The 15,887-nt window shown below is 45.1% G+C and overlaps 1 long non-coding RNA gene across 1 annotated transcript; it reads right to left on the minus strand.

The window, feature by feature from the left end:
• Positions 1-1,202: 1,202 nt before the first annotated feature.
• On the minus strand, positions 1,203-1,684 carry LOC135372425 (uncharacterized). Its single transcript, XR_010415992.1, has 3 exons — positions 1,571-1,684; positions 1,383-1,470; positions 1,203-1,280 (listed from the first exon to the last, which is right to left on the minus strand). It is a non-coding gene; the product is annotated as an uncharacterized LOC135372425 (long non-coding RNA).
• Between the last annotated feature and the right edge of the window lie 14,203 nt (positions 1,685-15,887).

Raw genomic sequence — 15,887 nt, forward strand, 5'->3', positions numbered from 1 at the left:
GGAAGCATTGAAGATCCAGTATGCCGCCAAAATGCTGCTGACTCCTTCCATTCCTTCGACAACGTGAAACAGGGAGACGTTCTCGACAACAAGTTTTAATAGGCTTCCGTCCTCCAGAGAGGTCCCAGTGTAGGAGATGTAGGGCGTCGCAGGAACGTTCTCAGCCTGCGATTGTAAATGCCACAATGTCACTAACAGGCAAGCGATACAATGTGACTGGGCTGTTTTTCCATATTTTTATCACTTCACATGTACAGACTGCGTCTGGAATGAATGCATGCAAATATCTCGTCCCCCAGTGTTTGCCTGTAATCCAACTGAATTTGATAACTACCCTGAGCTCAGTGTTATAAAACACAGTGCTTACCGACTCGTGAACAAATAAGCTCCCCATGGCTCTCTTCTCTTTGAAGATCTCAGCCAGGGCTCTTGCAACAGGCAAAGCTTGCAGATCTGAATAGGAGAATGGAAGCAATACATTAAATCAGCATCCTCAGTCGAATCATTCCATAGCTGTAAGAGCAAATAATATGACCAACATTGTTATATTTCTGTACATGACCTTAATTTAGCACTTAGTACAGTGCAGCAATTGTATCATAATATTGTGAGGCAAATATTACTTACGCCTTTTACGCCAGCGACATCCCTGGAACCGGTCCAGATCGAGAATGCTATTTTTGATTTCTTCGGAACAGCGTACGTCTTTTGTTGCCACGATGTGCAGCACTTTGTATACTGCGTCTTCTACGCCTTTCACAGCATCCTTTTGTGTGAGTAGCTCAAACTCGTGCATGAACTGGAAAGGCAAACCCAATGGCATTGGCCCCGTTTAGAAGTATATTTACTTACCATTCTGGAATCCATGACATGAGGGTACTCCATTGTACAGTCTAAAACCTTGGCTGTTTTCATTTTCTTGGACCGCTCTTGAAAGCTTTCTGTCAAGTGCACAAGCATTTGAGAAATGTCCGGTTTTTGTTTGAGGTATTCATTTGAAAGCCACGATTCATGCTGACTGGTATCCGATGTATCAGGTGTGCTGTGTGCATTATCCTGTGTAAAGAATTCAAGTACATGTGACAGAATTAGCTTACATGACTGGTGCTTACAGGTAGCCTGGATATGTTGTTGCGCTGCATTGTAGTAGTACTAGCTTTGTCCTTTGCAACATTTCTCTACACACCATACTTAGCTCTGGATTGTTCTACCACTTCGTTGTTAGACAACTTGCGCCGCTCATTTTTGAACTTGTTCCTTAAGCCTATAACCCAAGAGTCCTGAAAACAATCAGCTTTTTAGACAGCGTCGTATACAGATGTTGCGCCCTTCGCAAACAGTACTCTCAAGTAATAGTTCATTTCATTCCATCAGCAACTCACATAGCCACTGCCCTTAGTGTCGGCCAAGTTACTGTGCTCAGACACAAGTAGGCTGGCCACCTTGGAATAAAACTTGGCAGTGGGATATCTGCAAAGGTGGGAAAATTACTTTAAACATAATAGCAAACTACATGATAGACATGTGATCGATAGTGCAGATTGTTAAAAAGGGAAAAGGAGGGACATACAGAGTGCAGCAAATCATAGCCTGATACAGCTCCTCTATGATTTTTTCTGTGCACTGATGGTGTTAGCACGGCATCTTGAAGCTTCATGTTCAGGCTGGAGAAGTCCGGGGCTGAATAACCTCTACCACAGGATCATCACTGGGACCATCAGAGTGGCTAAAAAAATGCTGAAGCTCAAGTCATATGAACTATATTACACACCAGATCAAATATAACCATGCTGTAGTCACCTCTCTGTTAGACTGGATGAGTGTATGTTTCCTTCTGGTTCCAAATGAACTGGGATGCCCTGGGAAAAGTAGGAATGGAAAGCATGAGAAGGTGAAAGGATTCATTAGTAGATGGGCAGCTTGAGACATGATCCTGTTTCGCTGCATCGAAGAAAGGTGAAAGGAAACCGTGTTGGCCAATAAAATAATTCTGATATAGCTAATACCAGGTGTGAGCTGTTTGCAAGCGTATTAAACATGCAATCATAAACATGATTGACACATGAGAAGCCGGAATGCACTGAAGCTTTGCCATTAAGCAGTAGATGTGTCCCTGAAATGTAACAGACAATGTACGTTATAAAAATTATTTACGAATATTGCTTTCAGTTTTTTGTGAACCATCATGATCTACGTTGTTAAAACGGAAACAATCAAGTCAATCATGTACCAATATGCTGTCATTCTTGCAAGTTACAAACCAGTCCGTTTTACACTTTAGTGACCAAGAAAAGGGCTCACAGCATCCACCAACTGTGGAACAATTGAGAAAAAAAAACAATATAGCCACCGCTGATCAATTAACATTGATCCGATCCCATTTTCAAGACGAACGAGAAGTATATCGATATACTCACGGTTGCAAAGACAAATATTTGCGTCCGGTCTGGAATCAAGTCATCGTCCCCTAGGTCGACATTTCTTTGGAAAGTCTCGTCAAACACCTGTTGAAGAGGATACGATAAACTGATTACAGAGTTTTGGCTGCGGAGAAACAACGGGAAAGTGGACAATAAAACAATGACAGCCGGAGAGTCAGTGTCGGACTTCAACGTTTGTATTTACAATACCGGACACTTCCAGCAAAATTACACTGACCAGCACTCACATTCATCTGGCCTCAGGCCGCCGCTCTTGTTTTTATGACCCGACTAAACTACAGACGTGTGAAGTAGCAAAGCACGCGTAAGAAATACGTAATACCTGAAATCTGTCCGTTTTCACGTTGACATTCCGGGACAAGAGACTGCATGCCAGCACAGCGTTTTTCAAGGCGGAGAGACGCGGATCCTGCAGTGTTAGCTTCCGCGCTAAATTTGCGCTTTCCCCTACAACGAGACACGACACTGATGCCATTCGTAGAAACACGACGTCCTGTAAGCTGCACAGACCAACCTAGCAAAGTGAGAATCACGATAGCGGTTGCACAACAGTGAGTTTTAGTATACCGTTGATAAAGTCATCGTGTCTATCGGAACCAATCATAGTCGCGCGTGACTCAGAATCTTATCCACTGATTGGATCCGGCTGATACGGTTCGACGCAAGCCACGTTATCAACGGTCTGCTAAAACTCTCTGCGTGCTGCGTGTGTTCAAATTCAAGCAGTACAAACGATCGTCACATGTGAGCAAGAGAAACAGACTTAGCACAAAAATCCACGTCGATCCAGGTTTAGGTTTAGGTTTAGGTTTAGGTTTAGGTTTAGGGTTGCTTATTCCCTTTTGAGTCAGGGCAGGCCACAGGCTGGGTCAGGGCCGTCAGGAACGGTCCAGACTGGAGCACTGATCTCTATGTATAAAGGCTGGATCGCGCATGGGAGAGGGGCTCGTGGGGGAGAGGCGTGCCTTCGGGCCACCATGTTGGTGGGCCCTAAAGTGCTGTGTGTGCCCATAGAAAACAATGGGAGGCAACAGAGATTGTGAGTATTTATTGCGCTGCTAGCATTGATCGTTGTTTGTCATCACACAATTTTGTAAGGTGCCAGTATACTGATGTATCCTAACAGTGTTTCACATGTGTCCTGCCGTTCGATTCTTAATTACGTTATGTTTTGCATTCCGGAACTAGACCGTCACTGCAGTGCAGCGCAGCGGATTGTACTACAACACGTTTCCCAGCCAATATTTCAATTAGAAACGACTTGAGGTTAACAACAACGATGTATATAATATCCCGTACTGCGTTCTGGACAAAAATTGTTCCATAAAGAACGGTCCAGGAAAAGATATACTCGCATGGCAGAAAGAGATCGTTCTCGTAGAATCACAGCCGTTGTTTTAGCCGTGTATGCGTTTAGTGTGATTTATATCAAGCATCGCCTTAGAAAGAGTCTTTTAGTAAACGACAGCGGTGCTTTGCCTCGCAAATATGGACACACTGGAGCAGCCCAAATAATTACTTCACGCAATTAGATCACACTCGTTAGGACAGTTAATCAGGTAGTGATGTAAGCTTAATCAATTAAGTTACTTAGAAAGTGGTAACACCTCCTTGAGACAAAGGACTTATCTCTTTTTGAAGTACAGCCCTTCTATGTTTGTTTGCTTCTTCCTTTATTTGTTCTGATTATTTGCAGGCGCGGTTGTGCCAAACTGAATGTCCTTCTCCAGCACTCACAAGCTTTTGTTGAATAAAACTGCAGCGTGAGAAAAGCTGCTTGGGGACGGGGTCCTGCTATCCAGTGCTGACTTTGTCATGCTTGTTATGTGGAGCATGTTCCAAACAATGCAGCGCCACGTATGGTCTTCAAATTGGAACAGGACTATTTGGAGCTTGAAACAGTTGTGATTTTGTCATTTTGGCCCTCGTGTACCCAGTCTGTGAAACGCAAACAAAAAAGTCTAACACGATATGCTTTTGTAAAGAAGATCACTGATGATGAGTAAAGGGAATATACGAGTTCAAGTTTATTCAATATTTTATATCATTCATTATATTATTCAACATTTTATGTCAAGTTTATACAACATCAAATTTATTCAAGTTCAAGATTTATTTCTTGCACTTATGCGTTTCAGGATACAATGAACGTGCAGGGAGGTCGCAAAAGACTACATTTATTGTTTTGTGACCTTGCTACAATGGCAATATATATTTTAGGAATGACAATGGTCAGGTGCGCTCTCTAAATTTGTAGCACTCAATTTTAGGTTGGAATGAGCAATGAATAGGAACTTCCCTCCTGATATTTTCTCATATATGCTAAATTTTAAATTTAATGTGATCGAATATGTGATAATATAATAATATATAAGAATATAATATGTGATAAATGAATGTGATCAACAGTAGATGTAAACAACATGAGTAGCCAGACAAGTGCATTTTGAATAAATAATTTTCTTATAGCGTATATATGCATGCCTATTAACTGAAACAATTATCACAGTTCCCTGACAAGTTTTAATTTCTGAGAGTGTACTGCAGAGGCTGCTTAGATCTACAACAGTTCATACAAGGTATTATATACTGTGAATGCCTTTAAAAATCCCATGTGACACATATGCCTTTACTTTCTGGAGGTGCTGTGGTAGTCAAAGTTTGTGGGCATTACGCAGGTTCTGCACCCATTTCTTGAGTATGTCGAGGCAGCTGTGAAGTAACCTGCATTGATGATGATTATTCCAATTTTTACGGTGCATCGACAACAAAGGAAATAATACATCAGAACATTGGTTTGGGTGCAACCAGTTAAAAATGAATATTTTGTTTAATAAATGCATTGGACAACTGTTAAAACATCAGTTTAAAACATGGTTTACAATCCCTGTATCTTCTAAAAATTAAAAAGATTAAAAACTATTCTAAAAAGAATATGGGGAACTCTTCTAAAAAGAATTATAATCTCTAATTATTATATTGCTGGGTGAAGGAGCCTAAAGTGTAAGGTGTGTTTCTGATGGTGAACACGTAAGAAAATATGCAAAACTGAGGGAGGCTAACCACAGTGCGTGCACTGAGGTTGTTCCTTCCTGTAAAGTAGAAACCAGTGGATGAGGAACGTGATACTTACCTGTACACCCAGCCGTATCACACTGCACAGATTATTCACTGCCCTCATGACGAAACCTGTATTGAGAGACCACTTTTGCCTTAAAAACTGCCACAAATAACACGACACGCTACAAATTATTACTATCGTAACAAGCTAACGATACAGCTCAGACACGAAGGCGTTATTCAAGTCGCGCCACACCACCGTCACGTAGGATTCTTTGTCACAAATCAAACCAAGGCACAAAACAATACCAATACATGAAAAAAGGTGACAATCGTGGTCTCCTTATGACGTAATACCGAACTTGTGCGTGAAGCTAATTCAAAGAAATGAATGTGGCACTTGCTTCCGCAGAGAACACCGTGTACCATGCTAGCAATGCATGCAAAAAAGCGCTCGAGTGCTCGCACATATATTGATGACAACACTACGTGTGTAGTGTAACGTGTTCTTTCAAGCATATTATGCACTCAAACTGTATTTGCCGCCGGGTAAAATGCAAGTGTGCTCGATTGAAGGTCGGAAGAGCGATCAAGCAACCTGCATCCAGTGCTCGTTTTGGGCAAAAAACACTTAATAATGGTCAACTAAATAAACAGAATGGACGCCTATTTATTCCTCGATAAAGAGTGACTCACCTGTATAAATTTAGGCCCTGTAACCTTGCCATGCAGTACGGTTGGTACGGCCGTAATTGCAAGAAGTTGCCATGATCGCTGCGGCGACCGTTGTGGGTACAGTAAGATGGCGGCCGGTTTCTCCACGCTCGCACTCCCTATCCGCGATCCAGCCTTTTACAATCGAGATCAGTGGACTGGAGTCAGGGCTGTCTCTGGGATGTTTCGGGGCTCTCCGGGTTTTGGAATCCGTCGGGTCCGCTTCCGTTCGTCCATCCGAAGGGGAGGCTTGCTGTGCTTGTTGCCTGGGGTCGATTCGATTGCGCAGGGCGCTCCTTGTTCGCCTTTCCCAGTTTGCCAGGTGGCGCTTGCATCTTTCAGCGATGTCGCTGGCTTCTTCTGTATTTGGTGGGGCTTTTAGTCCAAGTGCCGTTGGAGTCTCTTGGTTTAGACGGGTTGATCCCCAAGAACACACACGGTCCTCAGGATGTCCCTATAGTGTCATCGTGTCCTCGTCCTTCGAGGTGTATCCCCAGAACGTCCTGAGGATAACACTCGCGAACTGTCCGTGAAGAGTCATTCAGGTACGTCCTGTGCCCGTCCCTGTGGGTAGCTAGCGGGACGAGAAATATTACTTTGTTTAGTTTAACTGCTCAGACTCCCTATACTCATTTGTTTTGTTTTTTTGGGCCGGTCCTGGGACCTGATTGACATTTTTCTTAAATAGAGGGTGGTCCAGCGTAAAATTCTTGGCCTCCAAAAAGGATGTCTATGATACATGGAGCATTTCTCATGGAAAAGACAGAGACGCGCGATTCTGTCGCACTGCTTCTGACTTTCAAAGGTCATACCTGAAGGTCTCAAATGAAAGGGAGTAAGAAACATAGACTTTGAAATGATGCAGAGCTAATACTTCAATCAATTCCTCGCTTTGAGTATTTTTTCTTTCCGTAATCTAAAGAAACATGGACAGCTCACCCTTCGTTTTGTGTCGCAGGCGAGCAGGACTCTCGAATTTTCGGAGGGTCGCATTATAAGCAATAATGAGCCTCGTCCTGTCTACTTCTTCGTGTGTCCTCTCGTTCCCTCAAGCTCAAGGTATGCCACCGTCGCCAATAAATAGTATCTGTTTTGGCTTCGGAAGAGAATTCTGGTACCTCTCGGAGTGGGCAAGCTTACGCTTGTCCCATCCTACAGTTGGCAATACGAGGGTTTTTCGGACTTATAGTGCCCCTGGCGAGATTCTATTTATCACCGGAACAACAAAAATACTGACATAACTTTGGCGTCATAGCAATTTGATGTAACTTCTGTAAGCACTTCGTGGGTGTGCGTGCTAGAAATAGCAAAGTAAAACAAATCAAAGCAGGGAAATGAGGGAAAGCTTTCTCCTCCATGTGTACTTAAACTGTCCTACATTGATCTCTGAGGATGAGCGAAGGACAGCCTCGCGGACATCATCTCATATGCCAAAGTGGCTGTATTATGATACTCTGAGGATCAGATTTTGACATCCCAGGAATGCCATGCCTGTCCCCACCTGACAACCTTAGGATAACCCTGGGATGACAGTGTATTCTTGGGGATAGTGTCGCTGGGCATCGTTGCATTACGTGTTCGAGGTCCTCGCGCTCTTCCCCACATAAGATACAAGTGTCGTCTTGGTGGTCGAATAATTTTGATAGCCTTGAGCGGGTTAGGAGAGCGCCTGTTCGTGCCTGAAACAGGAGGCCACTTTGATGATCGCCTCTATACTGGTTATATGGGGCTGGTTCTTCCTTGTACTTGTTGTATAGATCCATACTTTGCTTTTTCTGGGTTTGTCTTTTCCAATGTTCGTTTTTTGTTTTCCGCATTTCTTCATTTACTTGTCTATGCCACGATATGATGGTATTGGATTTATGCCGATTGGTGCCCTGGCTATATTTTGAGTCGATACGGTTCATTTTTTTAATCCATTCTGTTTTTGTTCCTTTGTATCGCACGTGGTGGAAGATACGTTTGGCGTAGTTGGTCTCTGGTAGGTGACTGAGGCGTCCAAGATATCTGGTATTTGAGCGCGCTTCTCGGAATTCAAAGCTGGACCATCCTGTTTCTCCTTCAATCGCAGCATTCGCTGTTGCCATGTTTCCCCCCAGGATCCACCTTCCAATTTCCCTTTTCTGTCGTTCCAATGAGTTGATCGTGTCGTTACGGTAACACAACACTTCATTGGCGTAAGTTGCGTTCGGGACGGCGACCGTTTTCCAAAGTAGAGTCCCTACGGTGTACGGATTATACGAGTGTCGAGCGAGGTGCCAGACATGGCCTTTGCTTCTGTTGCTCGTTGTTAATATCCTTTTTTCTTGTTCCTCTAGGTAGTTTGCTTGATTCTGTAGAGTTATTCCCAGGTATTTATATTGCTTAGTTTTCGAGATTTTGAAACCTTGGAGTGAGAAGGATTCGCTAGCGTCACTCTCTCTTCCAATCTTCATCCATTGCGTCTTTGCTTGACTATATTTGATTCCGGTGGGCCGTGCTTCTTTTGTACAGATGTCTAGTAGGTGGTGGTGGTTGGTGAAATAACAAGGGGAGGTTGGAGGTAGGAGGTGTTGTAAATCTTCTGATGATTTTGTTATGAGCAGGATATCGTCCGCGAAAGCAAGTACTGGGATGTTAGTTTCGATCAGTTGATTTGTCGTATTCATAGTGGATATCTTGTTGCCTTTGTTACTGTTCTGAAGTTCTTTCAGGAGTTCGTCAAGGAAGATGTTGAAGAGCGTTGGAGATAGTGGACATCCTTGCTTGAGGCCCACGGTTTGCTGTATTTTCTGTGATTGGATATTCTCTAATTTATACGAACAGAAGCAGCCTGTGTACATATCCCTGAGTAGTGATACTACACTGTCCGGGAGTCCGATGTTTTGTAACTTTTTCCAAAGGTTTTCGTGAGGGATCGCGTCGTACGCCTTTTCTAGGTCAAGAAAGGCCAGATATAGCTCGTCTCCCGATTTCTGGTAGAGCTCCATGAGTTGGGTCAGGATAAACAAGTTATCACTACCCCTTCTGCCGTTCCGGAATCCGTTCTGCGATTCGCTTAATTTGCTGTCACATACCTTTGCTAGTCTTTCGTTTATGATGGCTGCAAATAGCTTTGCGACATTACTTTGGAGTGTGATGGGGCGATAGGAGTTCAAGTCTTCTTTTGGTTTACCTTGCCGTTTGTGTAGCAGCTTCACGGTGCTGTGCCTCCATTCTTCTGGTATGAGTTGAGTTTCTAGTATATTATTGAATATCTTCCTTAGGTTTTCCCTAGCATTGCGGTCCATAGCCTTCAACATTTCATTCGGTATTCCGTCGGGGCCGCTAGCTTTCCCCTGTGTTAACTTGCCGATGTGTCTTGATAGTTCCTGTTCCCCTATTGGCCATAATATGTCTTCGCTGTGATCTAGTTGGTGTGGTTGGTCTACTGTGAGGCTGTCTTGGTCGATAGTCCTTTTATGCATTTCCTCTTGCTGTTGCGTGAAATATGTTGTCATGTAGTGTCTTCCATATCTTCTTTTTGTGTCAGGGTATGTCCACTTTGACTGTTTCGCAGGGTGACGTCTGCGTTTTCTTGTTGTTGGGGGTTTAATTTTTCTATATATCTCCAAAACATTTTCCCATTCTTTCTTCTCAATGATTTGATTTCAATTTCTACTGATTTATAGTGCTGTTCTATCTTTTATGCTATCTAGTGTTTGGTTTTTGCCTGTTGACTTGCATACGCTTCCGGTTCGGTTTGAGTATTGTCCTCCAGTTTGGCTGCTCTTCGCCATAGTCGGCATAGCCGTTTCCTTTCCCGTATGGCTTCTAAAATTTCCTTGTCGCACCACGGTTGGGTCCGTTTTCTTTTGGTCCCCTTTAGTCCTCCACGTGTCCTCCCTAACGTGTCTTCGGCGGCGCTCTCAATTAGTCGAATAAAATCGGTGATATCTGCGGGCCCTTGTGCTTCGAGTGTCGCCTCTAGTTTGTTGGTGAACATTAGCATTTTTTCCTCATTCCCTGTCTTCCATCTTGATTCGCTTTTTCGTGTCGGCGTTCGACTTTGTGTGGGCTGATTGGGTGTTTGCAGGGTTATTTTGATCCGGTTATGGTCGCTTGCACAGCTATGTTGTTTTTCTTCGTCTATGTGAATTTTCTGGATGGGTAAAAGAGGTTGTTGCCACCGATCGCAGACCAATGCGTACTCAATGCTTGTTTCCTGGAGGCCCCTACTCCACGTTATTCGTCCTTGGCATTTTTCATAGAGGTTCAATATTTCCAAGCCGTGCTTCGTTACTATCGCCCGGAGATGCTCTGCTCTGGTTTCCTTACCATCTAATTCCGTGATGTGGCAGTTGAAGTCGCCAAGTAGCATTATTGGAGCATCAGGGCGCACCTGTTTGAATGTTGCTATGTCTTGTATGAGACACTTACAAATATGCTGATTCCATTCTGGGTCTTCATTGCCCGTCGCCATATACACCACTCCGATGTAGATTGTATGTTTTTGAGCTATCTTAAATTCTGCCCACATGTGCTCGAAACAGTTCTGCCTGGATGTTACTTCGGCGATGTCCTTACTATACATGATCCCGATTCCTCCACCCTTCTTTTCTGTTTGTTGCCTGTTGACTCCTATCCAGCCCCATTTAGGGTCGAGGAGTGGTTCGTCCTGGTTTCGGAGATGGGTTTCTGTTACGGTGTATATTGCTATATCTTCTTTCCCGGCATTGAGCTCCAATTCTGTCCATTTTAATTTGCTCCCTCCTTGTAGATTCAGCGTTGCGATGGGGATGCTGTTAGGGGGTATCCGAGTTCTTCTCTTTCTGTTTTTGTGGCTTGTTAGTATGGTCGTGGGGGTTGGCGATATCGTGCGTTCATGATTGTTCTCCTTGGGTGCCACTGTTGGGGTCCCCACCTCCTCGCGTGGTTTGGGGTCCAGCTGGTTCGCTACATTGGCATATGAGGTGGCTGGTAGTACTCGCGCCGCATTTGTCTGCTTCTTACGTTGGTGATTTCTACTTCTAAAAAATCATCAATCTTTTGCGCGATTAGTTGCGCCACCCTTTCACTCCCCTCCGGCGAGAAGTGTATATCCACTATTCCTGACGATTCTGCTGTCCTCAGGATATGGTAATTATTCAAGAAGAGCATCCGGGGCGCTGAGTGGCACACGGTTTGCATGTTCTTGTTCATCTGTCGGATTTTTGCTTGTACTTCCTGTCCTCTTTCTTTCGTTAATGGGATGGAACAGATTCCTATGGTCCTGTTTGGGTGGTTTTCCAGCCACTGGTTCCCTATGTCGGTCAACGCTGATGTTATTTGCTCTGGTTCCTGGCCACTCAGAACGTCATTTAGTCCTGCCATGATGATTACGAGGTTCTCTTCACCTTCGTTCTGCGGCATCTTGGACATTTCTTCGAGGATTTCGTTAGTTTTCGCTCCTGATATTCCGATTATGTTCACGAGTCTGTCCCTGTTTATCTCTCTGAGTAGTGGCCTCTTAACTCTGTTTACATTCGAGTCTCCTATTATGGTGACACGCTTTTGGGTTGTACTTGTCCCTGGGCGTCGATCTCCTTCCACAGTGTTCTTTTCTTTCGCTTGACTGTTTGAGGCGACCTCATTTGCCATGGATGGTTTCTGAGGGTGTTCACGTGGGGGGCTTAATCCTTCTTCCTGACCTCGATCCTTGGTCGCCACGCTAGCTCTGCCTTCCGCCATTTGTTTTTCTGCTTGAAGTTCCCCGTTTTCCTTCTCGAGCACCTCCACTCTGTTGATTAAGGATTCGATGATCTCCATTTTTGTCTTGCATTCTGCAGATTTTACGGTGTTTCCTTGACTGGCCTCTTGGGTTGCGCCACTTCGTTCTCTAAGTTTGTCGTTTTCGTTTTGCAGCGTAGTGAGCTTTTCCGAAAGGGTCCCGAGTTGTGTTGTTAGATTTTCTACTATTTTGCCGAGGGTCTGGTTTGTCTCTTCCATCCGCGTGAGGGTTTCGCGTTGGTCGTTCAATTTCTGATCGTACATCTGGAACTTTTCGCATATCTTGCATTCGAATCTGTCGGTCGATTCTTCGGCTTGTTCGTAAGTCCCGAAGTCCGTCTCCTCTATATACATCCAGCGCCTACACTCGTCGCACTGTAGCATTCGCTGGTCCGCTTTTTTTGTCGGCATTTTCGATGCGCTATGAGTGAAATCTCACTAACCTTTTGAAATTCGCGCCGCGATCCTTCATCCGCACGTCCGTCCGCACGAGGGGATCACGTGGTGGGCCGTTTCATCTAGGAATAGAACTGTTCCCGGCACATAGTACGTAGGGGGCGCTATAAGCCTCCTTGACTTAAATACGGATTGTCGATTTCATTGTAATTGCTTTCTAGATCAGTGAAATACGAGTTCAGTATTTCGCTTTTTGATATTTTGTAAATCACAAAACGTAATAGGTGGCGCTACAGGGAACATACAAAATTACACAAAGTGGAGAAAGTGAAATTATAAGGACACGCCGAAACCAACATGGCCGCATGTCACTGCCTATTCTTCACTTCTTGAAAGCATGATTTCTTGTCTCGTTCAATTTGTTAAACTGGCACCACCATGAGAAATGGCAACGGAACGATGTCAAGCGCGGTATTTCTGTGGACGTGAGGGAGAGAACTATGCCTCCGCCGAAGAGTTTCCGACAAGAAGCTATGCTTGCATCTGATTATCGCTTTGCGACACAACAACAACAACAACAATAAATGAAGAAGTGACGATGACATGGGATGTTTCCCCGTGGTAGCCACAGGACCCTACCCCACTTCACAGTGGTTAATATGAGAGGATGAATTATGGTGAGATTGAAGGCGACGACAGGTCGGAGTTCTGTTTAGAGCCCATCGAGGAGTCCAGTGGCTTGCATGAAAGCAAAAAGGGAGCGAAGTGCCCGGCACTGATGCGCAGGGGAGCTCCATGGGCCAAATACTTTGGACAGGCTGAATGGTCTATTGTCGAGGAGTTCAAGTTGGCGTCGAAGTACCCGGCGTTCACACGTGTACCGCTCACAGTCCTCGATGATATGGGGGATCGTAGCTGGGGTGCGGCAAGCTAGGCACAGCGCCGTGTTACTGTAACCCAGCTTAACACGGAACACAGGGGTGAAGGCGACGTTGAGTCGTAGACGCCGCAGGAGTGTCGTAAAGCTGCGAGGGAAGCCACCTGGCATCCTAAATGATAATGACGGGTCCACTGCATGGAGGAGCGACCATTGAGTGATGTCATGCAGCCATTGCTGGCGGGCCAAGGGTGACACCAACGCAGACAAGTAGGAGCGCCTATCTTCGTTGGAGAGGACAATGGGCACGGCTCTGGAGATACGGCGGGCCGCAGCAGCCGCCAAATCTGCCTCTTCGTTGCCCTGAATGCCGGTGTGGCCGGGGACCCACTGTAGGGTTACCCGGTGTCCCTGTTCGCCGAGAACCTTGAGCGCCGTCAGGATACTAACAACCACCGGGGCCAACGAGCCGCGGATGCCCATGGTTCCTACACATTGCAGGGCTGATTTTGAGTCAGTGTATATCACCCAGGAGCGGGGAGGGTATTTGGAGACAGACTTTAGAGATAACAAGATGGCATACAGCTCCGCAGAGGTCGACGAAGTGCGATGTGACAGGCGGAACCCACATGATAGTGACTCCTCCGGTATGACAAAGGCAGCGGAGGAGCCATCCGACGTAGACGAACCATCTGTGAACACAGCCGTGCGGCCTCTGTACTTTGTATCCATCATTTCCAAAGTAGACTGCTTGAGAACCGAAACTGGGATCTGGCTCTTCGGCCCCAGGAGGCCAGGGATGTGTGTCAAGAGGGATGGGCTCGGCAGTGTCCATGGTGCCAGTGAAGGGGCGGTCGGGGCAACAGTGAAGCCAGGGATGTTTCCAGATGTTGCTGTAACACGTAGCGAGAGTTTACTGTTCTTCGCGCTTTGCGACAACAGAAACATGAAAGCACCCTTTTGTAATTATAGTATCTTTGTGACTGCTGTTGTTCCTGCGTAGCTACATTGCCAGGTGATAGGACGCAACATACACCTGACCAACAAAACACACGGTACGTGTTGCAAATACGGTTGCCTTCTTGGCTTCAAAGTGTTAGTAGAGGGATTCGTGATTGACGATCGCATGATTCGTGATTTGGGGAACTGAAACCTTTTGTGAGAAGTTGAATGACCACCTCTAATTCAGAAAGTATATAAAGAAATTTGAATATGTAGTTGACTAAAAACCAAAAACGAGCTTTGGGGCGGAGTCCGTCCTTCTTCGAGCGCTATACATTTAACACTTGGTACAGATATTTATAATGGTGTACACCAGAGAAAGGGGATAACGAAGGTGGTGAGGAAGTACAAATTCTTATCGGAGAGGATTGGGCGCATGGAAAAAAATAGTAAACAGCAGTAGGCAATGTACAGTATATGTGTCTTACATACTCCCACTGCACATCGCCTTATGTTTATTACCTAATTGTTGTTACTTTCTAAGTCACTTGCAAGTGCTAGGTTTTTAACATTATTTTTTGCTTGTTAGTTTCATCTCGAATTCCAACTATTTTTTGCAGATGCCTAATGTAAGGTATTTCCAGTGTCCCAGATGTCATCTCATCACAGAGCCTTTACGTTGAGCTCATTGCTGCGACACCTCAGTTCATCTCATGGCCGCGAGGGAGACTGGGTTTGTGACCTTGGAAACTGCGCAAGAACCTATAAGTCCTTATCTCGCTTTCGAGCACATCTCTTGACAAGGCACAGTAATGAGCAGGCCCCCTTGGTCACTACAAGCAGCACACAACCAGAATTTCCTCACCATCTAGACGCTACTGACACTTCTGAGGACACTGATGCTGATGACGATGTAACATCTGTCACTGCCCAACAAAGTCAAGAGAATGCACAAACATCATCATCCCAACATGGCACGATGAACTTGCATGCGAGTTCTCCAGGTGTAAACACTGCAAAAGAGTTTGCATTATTGCTCCTCAAGTGGAAAGAGGGAAGGAGGCTACCGGAGTCAACCCTCAACGAAATTGTGAATGACGTGTTCTCTTTTCTTCGCACCTGTGGGGCACAGCTTTTTTCAGTGCATGATGGTGACTTGGAAGAGCACGTACGTAAGGAAATGGCTGACCTGTGTACTAAGAGTGGCCGTGAACGATTTTGGACAGGTACCTTTCCTTATGTGGAGCCTGTCCCTGTGGTTCTAAATCAAGCACATGGGGGCTGTGAAAGCTTCCAGTATGTCCCGATCCTAAAAGTGCTCAAACATTATCTTGAGTGGCTTCACTACTCATTCATAACGGACACCTCCAACTCCACTGAACACTTGAGTTCCGTGTTTGATGGGTCTGCGTTCGCAAACCACATATATTTGCGTGGTGATCGAAGAAGGTTATGTATCCAACTCTATACAGACGAGTTCGAAGTGTGCAACCTAATAGGTGCACAAAGACAGAAACACAAGTTAATGGCTGTGTACTACACCCTCTTAAATGTGCCATCGAACTTGAGGACACTCCTCCCGCATATTCACTTGGCTCTGATATCCAAGGAGAAGCACATTGAAAAATACGGACTTGATGAAATTCTAGCGCACCTACACCGTGACATTGCCCTACTAGAAACTGAAGGTATAAGTGTGTTATCGGAACAACTAACCGGCAGTGTTTTCT

Source organism: Ornithodoros turicata, unplaced genomic scaffold, assembly GCF_037126465.1.
Source record: "Ornithodoros turicata isolate Travis unplaced genomic scaffold, ASM3712646v1 Chromosome15, whole genome shotgun sequence".
Taxonomy (NCBI): domain Eukaryota; kingdom Metazoa; phylum Arthropoda; class Arachnida; order Ixodida; family Argasidae; genus Ornithodoros; species Ornithodoros turicata.